The sequence below is a fragment of the Ambystoma mexicanum genome, chromosome 2q (genome assembly GCF_040938575.1).
Source record: "Ambystoma mexicanum isolate Mex_15411 chromosome 2q, UKY_AmexF1_1, whole genome shotgun sequence".
Taxonomy (NCBI): Eukaryota; Metazoa; Chordata; class Amphibia; order Caudata; family Ambystomatidae; genus Ambystoma; species Ambystoma mexicanum.
In genome coordinates, this window is record NC_090924.1 from 1249949876 (window position 1) to 1249966403 (window position 16528).

The following is a 16528-nucleotide window of genomic DNA, read 5'->3' on the forward strand; positions in this document are numbered from 1 at the left end:
TTCATTCAGTATTCTAGACTAGGCGTTAACTTAGCTGTAGTGCTGAATTTAATCCTCTTACAGTTGGCATGTATGTATTGGCTATGCAGATTTAGTGGCATTACTTTTTTTATATGGATTCATAACAGTTGTACATGTACTCTGAATATAATATGCATACCTGTACTTTGTAATCATGCATGTGGATATGCATGGAACTGTAAGTAGAAATCCTCAAAACTTGCACAGTACTTTTTGTAGTAGGTGCTTTGCATTGATATGAGACTTGTATTCAGAGTGATCAACAGTACATTTAAAGTGCGGAACTCTGATGACGGAGTTAGATGTAGAGGTCTTGGATGTGATTGGTGGATGGTTGTGTGACTGCTTAGCTGTGTTCAATGAGGGAATGGATTTGCGAGTGATATGGAAATGGTAGAAGGGCCGGCTATGAGTTACTTGCCTCACGGAAACCACGCTTGTCCGCGGGTAGGGCGTGCCACATACGGGGTTTCCCAGCAAATCCAGTATGGAAAGGGGACTGTAGGGATCAGCCAATCAGATGTTGCCATTGTTCATTTGCGTAGAAAGAGAGTGTGTGTAGTGAAGATGGCAGAGGTGGAGATAGTCAGGGGGGCCATTACGACCCGGGCGCAAAGGGATACCGGGCACCGGTAATGACACCTGTGCCGGTAATCCCTTTGCGCCCTATTCCGAGGTCACTTTGTGGGTCCTTCCTTAACGCCTGGTTTTAGCAGGCGTTAAAGACGGGACCCGCAAAGGGATACCAGGGTCAATAACGGTACCACAATTTGCGGTACCGTTATTGCCGCCTTCCCCCTTCCCACTGAGCCCTATGGGGGCTCAAATGAGAATGGGAAATGGCTCTGGTGAATGGGGAATTACCGGTCCTGCCTACCTCGGCTGTACCGGTAATTACTCCATTCACCAGACCGGAGTCGGACCGATTTTGGAGGCAGCCATGGCGCTAATAGTGCCATGGCTACCTCTGTGCGCATTTCTGATGTCATGTTTGATGTCCTGGGTGTTAGTGGTAGCGAGTTATGGTTGCTTAGTTTAACATAACTGGCGAATTTCAAGGGTTTTTCGGTTTCACTTGGAACCATAACGTCCCGTTAACAACGTTTTTTTTACTGAATTTCACAGGTTTTTAGTAGGGCAATTAAACCATAACATCCCGTTAACAAAGTTTTTTTTTTTACTCAGTATGTATATATATATATACACACACACACACATTTTCTTAGATCCTTAGTTGGACAATCTTTTAGTTTGGAACATTTTTTTTTTTATTATTTGCTACTTTCTCACATGCACACCCATTCTCAGAGTATACACTTCCCTCTTTCCACATTACCACAAAAGGCAAAGAAAGTATATCTCTTGACTGAGCCTTTTTTACCTGTATGATTGCTTACACTGTTGGCCTGAATAAGAGTGAGGAGGCCTAAGTAGGCTGTTTAGCCACTACACATCCTTGTAGTCCTGTAGTGTGGAAGTCACTTCGTCACACCCATTTCTCTTTACCAATGTGTCCTCTCACGCAGGTACTCATCGTTCGATTAAAACTTGAACCCTCATTTGGGTGTGGTCTGTTTGGTATGATTACTAATGTAATGTCATCCTTGTAGAAGCACTCTTCCACTTTTTCTAATAAATACAAATGCACATCTAGAATACAAACATTAACTAGAAACATTTTGCGAAAAAGCGAAAAAGTTTCAATGATGTCTATTAGGTTTTAAAAGGTTCCTCTTTTATTTTTAGTGCAGCTTTCCTGGTAAATGCATCCATAAACACAACAAATAATGAATTCATGGCTGTGCATCAAGATTCACAAATTCACAAGTTGTGGACTTAGCATAAAGGATGTGTATTCATTACGTACATTGCTTCATGACACCGCAGAAGGCCGCTAGCCGGCCTCCATCTGTCAACACATTATTATCGCCACTTTAGAGTTGTTTCCCACATCGTAATTTTGGTCGGGAAATAATGAGAACTCGGTCAAAAAAAATCAATAGCAGAAACAGGGTTTGTTCTGAGACTTTGCTAAATGTGTCGAGAAAGTCACCCATGCCATTGTAAGTTCATGTCTTGAAAATCATATAACAAAAGAGTAGTTTTGACCTCAAACGAGAGGTGATTGGAACTTTGTCAGAAATAATGCTATCCTAGCTTTAGAGAAAGTTTCAAATGAAGAAAATGGCAAAGTTGAAAATTGTACTGTGAGAGTCGAGTGCTAGTGCAGAGGAAAAGAAGATACAACTACCAAGGCTGCATATATAAAAACCACATTAATACAATATAGCAGTGTTTTGCGCCAATTAATATGTACGTTCATGGTATACAAAACCAGTGCATAGGCATAGTTAATTGTAATTAGTACCCGGCACGCAAACAATGCAAAAATGTTTTTTATGCAGATTGGTGTAATTGCAAGAATTACTGTGTGGTAAAGCCTCTCATGCAACTTATGACCCATGCGCCAGTGCAACTTCGTTCTTACCTTCCGAATTAACACCGCCATTTTCAGAGAACTCAGCACGCAGCTGATGGTCACAACACAACATTGCTGGCATCTCCGTACATCGTGCTACAAATAGTAATAAAAGTAAAACCGGAATACTGGTTCCACGTTCATAATTATGACTTCCTCTTTGCCTGCAAACAAAGCCTACGGGGCCCCAGGCTGAAATCAACTTCTCCATCAGTGGTGCTCTTTCAATGGAGGAGTGGCTCGATGTTGATGCCTCAGAAACTGAAGAAGGACTAAAGACAACACCAGCCTTAAAGAACAACATAAATGCCCCACACATAACGAAAAATGCGGGCAGACGTATGTCTTTGGGCCACACTGCCCTGGATGAAATAGAATTTAACAGATGTGAAAAAAACACACAATGTGCAACACAATGGGTGGATGACACCTTCAAGGGCTCGCTTGTACAAAAAGGACACTCATCTTCCTTTAAAGTGCATCCTTTCAATATTCTTGCATGTTTGCTATGCTCATTTTATGCAGAAGTTTGCACTGTAAATGGTATTGAATATCAGCCACAAAGTCTTTTTTCACTGTGGTCTGGTCTAAATCGTCACCTCAATAATCCGCCCTACAGTAGAAATGTCCACATAATGCAAAGGGACCACTTTATTGCAGCCAACAATGTATTCATTGGGATAATAAAAAAACTGTGCTGGAATGGAAGAGACCAGGCAAAACACAAAGCACCAATCACAAATACTGATCTCACTAAACTGCGATCGTGTGGCATTTTCAATACCACATTTCCAGATACTTTACAATTCAAAGTGTGGTTCGATATACAGATACACTTGGCAAGAAGAGGACGTGAAGGACTATGTCTGCTCCGGCCTAATGCTTTGGAGGTAGTGGCTGATGATAATGGCAAGCAATGAGCCAAACTTGCTTTCAACAAACTAACCAAAAATCACTACAATTTATAGGAGCGACAACGCAGTAACCTGAGAGTCAGGATGTATGCAATTCCCACTGATCCAGACTGTCCTGGGAAATCACTTCCCGTGTACATCTCCAAATTGCCTACGAACGTACCATGTTTCTTCCTGATGCCTCTGAGATTCAACCATAATCAGTGCACCAAAGAAGCTATATCATACACTAATCGTCCACTGGGCAAAAACACTCCATGGGCTTTCATGCAGTGAATCAGTCGACGTGTCCATCTAAGTAAAGTCTACACCAATCACTGCTTTCAGGCAACTGCAATCCAACTACTTTCCAATGCTGGCCTGGATGCCAGAGAAATTAGGTCTGTAACTGGATACCAAAACCCAACATCGATTATCAGTTATTGGCAGCCCTAAACCACACAATGTAAAGATTGGTCTTAAATTCTCCACCAGGGCCATTCACCACAATATCTACCACTTCCATCTCTATCTAAATACTCTGAAAATAATGAAACGCTCTGTACAACATCACCAATTCCATCATCTTCCAACTTAATTAACACCAATATGTCCAACATCTCTGAAAATAACTCAAATCCCCAATTTGTAAATTGTTCCTTTACTTTCCATGGCAATGTTCAATTTAATGCTAAATAATTGTATTCTTCGCTACCCTTTTCTGCCCACTTATTTTGTACACAATTTGAAAATGACATAGTATTTAAATGTATGTTGCATATAACAATGCTTTCAATTAATTGTTTTAACTATTACAACCCTTCTGGACATTATGCTATTTTTTATCTGGGAACTAGATTAGTTGAACTACTCTGTGTCAGTACTTATTTCCATTTTAAATTCCCTACAATTTAAATGTAATTTCCATAAAATATTACTTACGACAAGTTGGTTAAACAATTACAACTGTTGTTTATGTTACACTTTGTGACTCTTTGTTCGTTATTATTTTACCAATCACTTTTTCCAGCCACTCTGTGACTACAATTCATTAGGCAATCCAATTACAGCAACACCAGTTCCTTCCACATCCATTACTATGCAACATCCAGAGCCCAAAATGAAGCTCTGCTGTTCCATAGTAATAAAGCAGTACACACATACTGGTTCTTCCGTATTCATTACTATGGAATAGCTGAAGCCCAAAATGGCGCCCTGCTGTTCCATAATATTAAAGCAGTATGTGCGGTCTAGTTTGTTTTCTCTCTAGCGCGTACTGCAACTGGCTACTTCGAAAACGGAACAAAGAAACACAGAAACACAGAAAAAAAAAATTGTATCCCGGGGCTATCAACCCAGAATACTAATGGCAATAAGCCATCGACTGCGGGCCATTACCACACAAGTTAAAGCCCCGTGGCCTTCGTAAGCAATGGGGCACAGGGGCATTACCTTGTGCGGTAATGGCCCGCAGTTTCAGGGCTTATTGCCTTATAATTTATACCGTTTAGGACTTGAGTGGATATATCACAGCTTAAGTACTTGCCTATGATCTGGCTTTCAACCTTCCAAGATAGATAACGTCAATGCCGTTAACATGCTAAATAAAAACTATTGTTACAGAAGCTTGTGGAATCGGCGCTTGTTTTAAACAGTACTGCACTTCGAGCACAAACTGTGATGGTAAGGCTTGCTCAAACATATCCCAGGAGGATGTGCTTTGGGAGGGGCAGACGTGTTTGGAAATGGCGATAGGTAATAGCATGGCCATGGGAATCAATGGGTACGTAAATAAACACCTACAAGCTTTGTGTCCCTCCTCATAAGCCATTTCTCTGTAGCTGTACGCTAATGCAATCGTTTATGCATATATGTGGCTCTTTTGGGCCACATAATATCAAAATTAAAAACGGATCTTATTAAGCAATTGCAATACGTTTGGGTCGTGAGGTTGCTAGGATTGAGACATGCGCTTGTGCCCAACCAATTAACGTCAATTTACTCTACCAAAAAGGGTTACATTGGCAGTTTTATTGTCATTTCCTATATGTCAGAGTTTTAGTATAGTATCTTTAGGCAAGCATCTTTAGTATTTTCAGTTCATACTTTTTAACAAGGAGGGTTTACAATGTAGTCTTGGAATAGATGAGGGTTTGAACAAGACACGCATAGCTTCAATCACAGGTGTATTATTGTGAAATCAGACGAATATTACATCATATTTGATAATCACATATATATTTAAACAGGTTTTTTGGTTCTAGAAAACAAGCTAAACCTCAAGTGTTTCCTTAATGGGTTAGAAAAAATGTGTGCTTAAGTCCTAATGGATCTGAAAGTAGATAGATGTCTGCAAAATCAATCAGACATGTTGTCTGGTTCCTGGCTAGGGGAACCAGACTGTGGGTCAGCTAGATGCTGAATCAGAGCACCGAACCTTCAAACAATGTATTAAACACAGCATAACATTATATGAAGCCAGTATCATAATGTAATCAGAAAGAAAGGGGTTATTGGGTATTGGAATACAGCCAGTGAGCAAAAACTCTTTCCGCTGGACGCCATTTTCCACCCAGTACATTATTCTATTCTACAGTACTCCAAATGGTATATTTTATATGTAATGGTAATGGACCCTGTCTATATGATGGGAGAGCAATTCCTTGAGGTTAGGTTGGGGTTGAACTTTTTCAAATGACAAACCATGTCTAATATCTACTTTTTTTTAGGACAAGAAGAGTATGTGGGGCCAATTATACAGCGCACACTGCAAACTTGAGCCTCATGGTCAGGGCAGTGGTCTTCACACTGTTGTATGCCAATCCTCCCTTGAAGAAACCTTTTTACAGGTGGGTCTTCCTCACCTATCTCTTGTCATGGGATTAGCTGGCACCTTACTAAGGGGTTGGCTGTGGGTGATATGATAAATCATTTATAACACGCCTGTACACAAGTGTTTCTAGGTGCGACAAGACAAGGTGGGGGAAACAGAAGGAGGACAAACAGGGATGTTACTAGGCCCTGTGTCATTCAGATCACACAAGTGCAGGGAGGACGGGAGGGGAGAAGTGCCAAGGTGGGGGTGGTGGGTGAGGAGAAGTGCAGGTTACTCAAAAAGTGCTGCCAGAGAGTGGCTCTTAAGTGCAATGAAAAGGGGATATAAGGTTATGGACACAGACCCTTAAGTGCTGAGGAAGCCCGGAGGCAGTGCGAGCGCAACCACCACCTAACTTGCTAGATGCCATCCGCTCCTCATTATCAGTCCTCTTTACACTCAGACATACTAAGTCAAGCCCCAGACATCGGGTAGTTATGGTATTTGCAATCAATAGCATAACTGCAATATGGTGGTCATCCCCCATTCCATAGGGTGGAAGGGGGGAAACGGCCCGGCAGCTCAAGTTATGGGCCTGAGCAAAGTGAGGGTGGATACTGAGGGCTCCGTGAAGGCCATTAGCACCCCAAGTTGCTAGGGCGGTAAACCAGTGTGCGAAAAAAATATAGGATTCTCCTTCCAAAAATGGGAGGTGTGCGGTGTCCCACTGTAGAAAGGAGAATCCTTATCCAAGATGGCCACCATTGAAAAGGGAAGGTGGGGCCCCATACAGATCCCCTCTTCCCTTTTCATGGCGGCCTGTGGGAGACAAAGAGAAGGAGTGGATGCAGCAGCGGAACCCACCACTGCCGAAATAAGATAAGTAGGGGGGTTAAACAAAATATAAAAATGGGACGGAGGGTGGAGGGAAGATGATAGTGGGGGAGCCGACCGACAGGTGTCTTGAAATGCGGGCTTGCATCAGTGTTTAAAGCCAACATTCCTGGCTACCTGATTGGTTGGCTTCCCCACCAAGGTTGTTATTTTATTCACTATGTTTGTGATGTAGTCATGGAACAGATGGACTTTTTGGTAGACAACTGCACTTTTCATGGAATGTATACCTATGTTGGGCACCCAGAAAATAAATTGTTTGGAGGTACTGCATTATCAGGGATGGACACAGCAAAGAACAAACGCCTGCGCTCCTTACCATTCCCCATTGTACTTGCTGTGGCAATCAAAATTTGATATGGCTTATTTACTGTCTCTTACATATATACTTGAAGGTATCATAAAACTATGTAGTGGTGGAAAATGTGTCCCATGTAATGCGTGCATGTAAAGTGTAAGAGTGATTGTAAAATTGTAAAACTCAATGGTAAACGGCATGCTTCTTGAAAGAAATTAGAGAATAAGATGGAATGAAGGGTAGCCTTATAAGATCCAAAGTTCTAATTATTGAAGTGTAATCCGTGGTGCTTTACCAAGAATTTGGAGATGGTTATCTCTGACATGCCGTGCATAAGCAATGTGAGCTTATTTTCCATGGTACACTTTCAACACATGCAATGGAAAAGGGATTTAATACCATTCATAGATGGAATATGATACAATATACAGTATCTGAAGTATTTCAGAGAATGTCTTAATTATGTCCACTGGGATGTGGCAGTAAATGGGCTATTACAAAAAAGGGAGTAACTTCCATAGATCTCAGTCTTATCAGTGGCTGCAGTGCTTTGCTAGATAAAATAATGTAACGTTGAACTAGCTGACGATACTGTTTGGAATTCCAATGAAGGCAAAGGTATGCTCACCCAGGATCCATGCACATTTCCTGAGAATTAAAAATCTCTGTGTGGCCATATGGAGGGAAAGTGAGTCTCTGCCTTCTAAGAGTATCTGAAGAAGAGGTGTAATACATTTGTAATAGAGAAGCTTGCATATCTATTACATGATAACCTGCACACATTCAAGGGGGTCTTATTGTCTTTCTATCAAAACTTTCCTCAGAATTCTGACACCTGTATGCAATGTTTACATTGTCTTCCAACATATGGACAGTTTAAGAAATTTATAGGTAAGGGTTGTGCAAGGTTGAGGGAGGATTGTGTAGATTGAATCAGTGCATCCAGGTTCTGTGGAGGTATAAGGGAAAATAGTTGTAATTATTATTTATTTGGTTTAATTGCTTTGCAATTTCTGCAAAAAACAAGAGTATAAAATCCCATAATGCCGTTACTAAATTTCCCTTTTCAGTCCTTCCACCAAGTATTCAAAATACATTGCAATCCCTGAGTCCTTTAATTGGAAGTAATTGCTGGTGTCAATGGGTAAACTTTCTGAATAAAGCTTACTACTGCAATCACCCATGGAGTTGTCACCCCACTCATCAATGCTGTCCAACGTTGGTCATCATCCAAAGTTTGTAGTGAATGAAAGAGGGGTGTTAGGAGCTGCTGTCGTAGGTCGATCAAGCCAGGACAGTTGATCATCACATGTTTAATTGATTCCACCACCACCGGATTCGTACATAATCTGCAGCTGTTCGACTGACTAAGCCCTCTTATTGACAGAATTTAATTAGTTTGAATTAGGTTAAGGCGTGCTCTCATAAAAGTTACCCTGTAAGAACGGTCTGGAAATTTCAAGAGATACGGCTGAACCTCGTTAAATTTCAAGATGGTCTGTGGCACCTCCTTAACCAGTTTTGAGGCGTTGGTCTTCTCCAAGGTTCTACTCCAGTCAAGATGAAGCAGTTTTTTCTTCACCTGCATCGGATTTACAATTAGGTCCTCTTCTGAGCAACACAAATCATCCAAGGTCGACTTGATGTAGTTTACCCAATTGGCCAATCTCGGGGACGGTTCTTTCTTAATCTCGCTGTTGATTATTCTCAACACTGTTGGACTGTTTGGTGTAAATGTTTTCCAAAACTGGGTGAGCTTTTTCCAGTCAACTGCTGCTTGGCTCGATGATAAAGTTAATTCCCTGTGGATCAAATCGATTTGAGTTGAGCTTTGGAGGTTTACAATCTTTTTCCAGATAATTGATTCCAGTCTCCCCCAAATCTCAACAGCAATGTCCAAGATACCTTCCACTCTGTATGTTAAGGAAGGAAGAATTTTCCCCTTTTAGTAATTTATAGCTGCCACTTATGAGAATCGGCCATATTTAGCGTCCATAATTTTCGCTTGGCTAGCCAACTGTTTAGCTTTAACTTGTACATCTTCAAGAAGCGGAGTCTCGACAGAACTGTTATTAGTGATTGTTCCCAAATATTTAAAGATCTCAACTTTTTCAATTGGGTTTGAATCCACAGTCCATGTAAACATGTAAAATACTCTTTCTTTTGGTTTCCTTGTTTAAAGCACATAACTTAAGTCTTTGATTGGTTTATTTCCAGATGATTCAAAATGGTGTATCTATGTTAACTGTCCAACTGTCTTTGCAGACCTATTCTTGTTTGGTCAACCAATACAAGATCATCTGTGTATACCAAAGGTGTCACATTCTCCCCTCCAATTGCTGGTGGGAAGGATCTCAATTCAGGCTCAAATTGATGGATGTCGGAGGTGAAAAAATTATAAATAGCAGGGGCCAAGTGGCACCCCTGCTTAACTCCTTGGTAAGTTGGAATTGAGGATGATAAGAGCCCTGCTTGATTCAACCGAACTTTGATCTTGGTACCTATGTGAAGTGCTTTCAAAGGACCTATTACTTCTTCAGGGCATCCAGAATCCTCCAACTTAGACCACAGCAATTGGTGATCAACTCTGTCAAAAGCTTGGACAAGGTCCACGAATGCTATGAAGATCTGGCCTTTACTGGAGTGGGACTTATCTTTCAATATGCTTAGCAGCATTTTATTTACAGAAGTTCCCACAGTTTTAACACATCCGGTCTGTAACGGGTCAATTACATTTGCACGCAGGGTCCAGGCTGCACATTTTTCCAAAAGGAAAGACCCAAAGATTTTCCCTTTAACGTCCAACAACGCAATAGGTCTATAATTCTTCAGGGCTGTCTTGTCTCCTTTCTTATAGATGGGAACTATTGTTGCTAATTTCCATGAGTCTGGTAATGTCCTTTCTTTAGAAATGGCTCTGAAAACAGCTTGTAAGAAGAGCACCATTCATGTGGATGTTCCATTAACATAACATTGGTCAGGCCATCAGGGCCTCGATCTGTTGAGCTTTTTTATCTTTTCCATGATGGCATTTGCCTCATACTCGCAAGCCCATGATGAACTGGCTTAATTTGAATTCTCAAACAATGAGCTCTGATTCAAATCCATGAATAGGGCAGAGAAATGGGATGTCCAAGCTTGTTCGCTCACGCTGTTTGATTGTGTCTCATAGTTGATATTCGAAGATGGTTTTATCGGAGACCAGAATGCTTTGGATTTTTTCCCACTAAGGACTCTTAGCATTTGCTCTGCATCCTGTTGTAATAACTTGTGTCTGTGGTTAATTATCCAAGATTTATATTCTTTTATGGATTTAGCAGCTTTAGCTTTGAAACCAGAATGGTTTTATTTTGCAGCCTGCCATTGTATGCATCTCTTCGATCTTCGTTTCACGACCAGGGTGGGATTGTATGAATGGCGTCTCAAGGTGTTTTGGTTATTTATAGATGAACTACTGTTGAAGGGAGGTAGCAGTGGTCTGTAGTCGATCGTTTTTGAAAGTTCTTTTCCAGTCTCTATTATGGTGGTATAAGCTTTTGTGGCTGATATTATGTCTTGTGATTTCAGACTCAGCCTGTTCCCAGCGTTATTTGTCTCTACTCCAGCCGTCATTATAGAAGACCAACCGGTAGTTTCAAGATGTAAAATTAATTATAGAAGGTTGTGGTCACTATTCAAGGTTCTTAAGATTTAGTAAGTTGAAGTAGATCAGGAGTGACAAAGATATAGTCCAGGTCAGCAGATTGATTTTCTCTTTACCATGTTGGGATATTAGTTGGGTCATTGCCCTCCTCCTTTTTCAGTTGGCAAAAGTCTCTCTCCTTCATAAGTCTTGACCATTTTTTGCCTCTTTGTGAGGCCGAAATATTGGATTTTTGAGGTTTAGTAGCTTGCTTTACAGATCCACAAATAGCATTTAAATATGCGCAGATTAAAATGTGGTTGATCTTGTTGTCCGCCAGAGAGTTGTCTAGTATTGAAGTAACTAGCTCAATGAATTTTACGTCTGAAATCGCTTGCGGGTTCTAATAACATGTTAGTATCATCAAACTGCTGCAATTTCTTGCCTCGTCGGCTCACCATTCATTGACCACTAAACAATGATTGCCAAGCAGAAAAGGTCTGAATGTATGGTTTTGATTACAGTTAACCCAACTTCAGATCTTACTGCTATCAGAAGGCCGGAATAGGGGCGTCCTTTCATTCCCTTCACAGCCGAAGCAGCAGTTACTTCATAGCCATCTATGTATGGGCAGTTAATAAGCCATGTTTCTTGAACACATAATATATCATAAGCGCCCATGTTTACGTCACTTCGAGTCGTTAGATGGTGGAATCCTCTGGTATTCCAACAGGCCTGCTGCAAGGGTTGGCCTTTACCAATTTGGACAGAGTGAGATGGCTCCAAGTTCAAGTTTTTATTGACCTAAGAATCCCTGGGGGCCTTTGGCAAACTGAGTGGCTATGTTTTCCTGTTACAAAGCGCGTCTTGAATCCATGAACAGTCCTCAACCGGAGGCACGATTGTTTCTTTCCCTGTCGTCCTCCTGGATGTTGATAAAACAGGATTCCGATTTTCTGGTATAAGAGTGATTTTAATAGCCGTTCTTGGTTCAGTTGGTTTCCTTCCTATACCCAGTGTATCTAAGTAAGCCGAAGCCTCACGGGATTTTTGGCAATCATTTTCGTTCAAGGGTTGACTTAGCGATTCCTTACGTATTTGGTTTGACTGTGCAACTTCAGGAGTTGAAGGTCTTTTCCTCTTTGGGACGGCAATGAACTCTTGTTCCACTGGCGTTAGATCAAAGCCTACAACTCGCAAGGTGTCCATCTCTTCAGCCGGCATTCTTCGTACCACCCGAGATGGTATGTGAAGAAAAACACAGTTTTATGCCAAACTCCATGATTTTTATATCATCAGACACTACTTGGCGTAAGATAGGTATACTGTGTAGAATCTTTGATTATGATTATTCTTCAGTTCAAGATGATCTTGTTACTTCCATCTAGTATACTTTCTACCTTAAACAACCTATTTCCTCTCTGGTCGTTTCTCTGGTGCAATGTATTTTGATCACGTCTGGGATTGTCAGTCTGGAGTCGAGATGTAAGGCAAGTTCTTATTGCGAGTCTTGGCATGAGGTGTCTATGATCGCTCTCAGAGCCCTCTCTGGTGTAGGGCAGGTCTTTGTTGGTCTGGGCCAGATTTAACTTGGCAGGGTTTTTTTTATCCTTTTTCGCCCCTCCAATGTCGCAATCCAAATGTTTGGGCTTTTGTTCTTGCGTGATAGCATGGCGAGGTTGGCATTGCTTTGAGTGAGGGAAAGGGAACCTAGCCTTTTATGTAATACCCTTTCTCTTTTCTGACAGTGTTAAGAATTGAGGGGAATCGAGTACATCTGGACTTCTCACAGCTTCTATCGTTATTTTCGGTGTTTCCAGTTGGCCCTGTTTGCAGGGTTCTAGTTGCACAAAGTCAAAACAATCTACCTCCACATCCTCGATTGGATATTGTGAGAGGTTGATCACATCTGTAAGGGTTTCTGAGGACTCACTAATATGCCTGGAAGGGGCACTGGTCGAATGTCCGTTTTCGCGGGAAGCGCCTAGGGGAGCCTCCGTTCAATAACCAGAACCCTAGTCCCAAAGTCCTTCAGTGAGGTTCTTGATTTGTATCCGTCTAGGTCCTTGTCCTGATGAAGTTGGTTCCCCATTTAGGCCATTGCTAGGTCTGTTCAATAAATCTGTGGGTCTGGGGTTTCTTTTCTCAAAGATCCAGTAGTCTTTATTATTGGTTCCTTCATTGTACTCTTCGATGGTGACCTTTCAGATTTGTTGGCAGGAGGGGTGACTCTGCACTGTCCTGCTGTTTTCAGGAGAACACATCCGTTAATGGGACCTCTTGTGTGATCACCGGCTGGCTTGGTGCATTTCTCGCCGGGAGTCTCAAATGTTGAGTCTCTCAGACATGTGGACGACTTAGGTATGAAGATGTTTGCGTTGATCTTTGGAATGTCTCTCTCTTAAGATCAATTTGGCAAGACAAAGTTGCCTCTATTCACACCCTGTTCCACTACAAAATAACATGTAGTTTGGCAACCCTTTTCTAATTTAACATTTTTGGTTTTAATTACTTGTTCTGAGGTTTTCTCCATAGACATGATGAAACCTTCCAGAAAGATTAATTTGGTGTGCATCATATACGGGTTGTATGGTCCTTCATGGTATCATTTATTGCTTCCTATAACTTGGAGAAGGATGAGAGAGCCATGGTGACAGTGGACATGATAGACAACAAATAAGGTTTCTTTGTGTGCCATTTGATCTTAGATACTGGAAGTCCTCAGATCTCCTGTCACCTCTGCATGGGGAATTCAGTGCAAACTCATGGCTCTCCAAGTGAGAGGAGGATCGGGTGGTAGGTTAAGGACTCTACTGCTCCTTCTCGGAGTGGCTGTGAATGTGCTTGAGTGATAATCGATGGTTCAGTACCTAAACCTCCCAAGCACTCAGAGACAGGCAAGCCTGCATCTGATGGGCTCCTCTCAAAAGCAGGGGGCGGAGAACTGAGGCTCTGAGGATTCAATAGTGGCATCTCTTTCTCGGTCAGTACTTGGATGAGATCGGCACTTCGGATAGTATATTTCGTGATTTTTTATCCTCCATCCTTAGGGCGTCTGGCTTGGGGATTATTGGACTAGGCTCTGATAATACAGATGTTTTTACAGAACAGTTATTTTCTTGACTATCTGTAAGTTGATCATTCAAGGGGACATGTATTTCAGCCTCCAGTACAACACCCGCTCCCTCCAATAGTTTTGCATCTGAAAGGTTGCAGGCTGATACTGCCGATGCTTCCTCCCAGATCAACTTCTGTTTTAGAAAGAAGTTTTTCAAACTTTCTGACAGCAGCAAGCCCTTCCCTTTAATTTTCTTATAAAACCGCTTCTGGGGCTTTAAGGTAATTATTGTATTAATGATGTTGTTTGAGGGTAGAGAGTGCTTTCCTTTGTCTTTATCCTCCAAAAAAGGTATCTGGCAAAATCTGAGTTCATTTTGTCGGTTTATTTATGTTCCTTCTTCCCTGCTGGCCCTGTTGTTGTGTTTTCCAAAGTAGTTTCTTTTTCGCCTTTTCGAACTGAAGGCTTTTTCCCTTGTATGAGTGATGCTGTTGCACTGAAAAGGACTGAGGGTTTCTTAGCTGCAACAGGGGCAAGTGAACTCAAGTCTTTGGTTGCATCAGCACAAACGACTCCTCCCCCGTCCACCGGTAGGCTGCCTGTCTCATCGAGCAAGCCCACCGTGTCGACCAGACTGAGATACACCGGTTCACCTGAGGGAAAGACAGTGCCCACACACAGACTGAGATCCTGGGTTTGCCGCTTTATTGATATGATTTATTGAATTTGGGCTAGGATTGTTGTAACTAAGTGTGCCGTGGTGGCGGGAAGGTCCGGAATTTTAATGGGAATTTTAATGGGCATGTGCATGTTTCTTGAGGCTCAGTTGGTCTTTGAGCAAGGGTGTCTAGGTTTGAGGGCACGTAAAGTGCAGAACCTTCGACCATGGGTTCAATTGAATTCAAGAGATCAGGAGTATGTTCCGTCTGTTCGGTATGTCCAAACACTAGCGAAGAGCTGGGCTGGTTAGGCAGCCGAGGGTGCAGAGGGAGCCAAGGCTTACCTGGTTCTTCCAGGCAAGCCTCGTCGTTGCTGCACTCACTTCCGTAGGTGGCCGGGGCCAGGGCCGGAATTCCACCCCCTTAGAAAATCATGTGAATAGATTATACCACTGTGACCATACCAGAAGGCAATTCCCTTTTCATGCACTGTTGTTTATTTCATGCCCACCCTTTATATTTCTTCCATCACTACAGGACCCTACCAACAACGGCAGATTAACAGACATAAACATGCGACTCCATCCCAAATATCATCCATGGTCATCATGGAGGCCCAATCATAGGCAACTTTAAGTGTAGCCTGAAACTGAGGAGATGACTGAAAAGTGCTCAACATGAATTCTATTAAGTAATGGTTTAACAACCACCTTCTTCCACCACCAAACCCACACTTAGCACAATTGATCACTGCCATACATTACCCTTTAAAGCTCTGATCTATGTCAGACAATTTGAACCATCTGAAACAAAGCAAACACCCAAAACATTTCACCCATAGACTCTACAAAATAAAGTACAACTGTGTACGCCATTGCAAGTGACATTCCATTTCAATCTCGCCTAACAAATAATCCCATCTTTAACACATACAAAATTACTGAATCCAGATCCTCCCAATGATATAAATGTCCCATTAGACTAAACATATTGCCTTTGCAAATCGCACACACCAAATGGTGCAATCCTATAGGCAGATGCCGCAAGCCAATAGCCTGCCTCAATGTCAGACCACAACGTACAGTCTGAAGACTTTTCTGGTAGAATCACCAGGCTCCAACATTATAGGAGGGTCAAGATAACAAACTGGCTTCAAGATCTGACAGCACTGACAACTTCCAGTGCACCCTTTATGCTATATTCTCCCATCCCAGTACCAGCTCTCAGCAATCACTTGAAATGATCTGCTTAACCCGGCAAAAAGAGTCTGTAAATTCATTTAATTTTGAAAAAACACGTCTCTTAGTTATTGGAGAACAGAATGCATGCTGTCCCTGAAAAAGTACTTCCCCCATCAAGTCAATACATCAACCTGATGTCCAGCAAATACAATGTTCACATGTCCTCCTTCTCAAAAAGCCTTCTCTACCCATAGCAACCTTAAAATCATCCAGTCAGTCCTACAATCCTGCTTTCCAGAACCACCAAATGAATATTTTACTCATAACTCCTCTCATGAATCCAATCCAACTCCCTAAAAAAGACCAACCTCACACAGTCTTCAGGCCTTTATAATGCAAAAAGACAACCATTTTTCTCCATCTCGAATGGACTGAGATGTGCCTCAGATAACAAAATAGGAGTGCTGATGCTCCTGGCTTTATCTGCTGCATTTAGGAAAATGGATCACTCAATTTTGATCAAATGACTCAAGGAGACAGATGTCCTTAGTACCACTCTCAATTGACTCATCTTCTTCCTCGCTGATAGACAATAACTATTGCACATT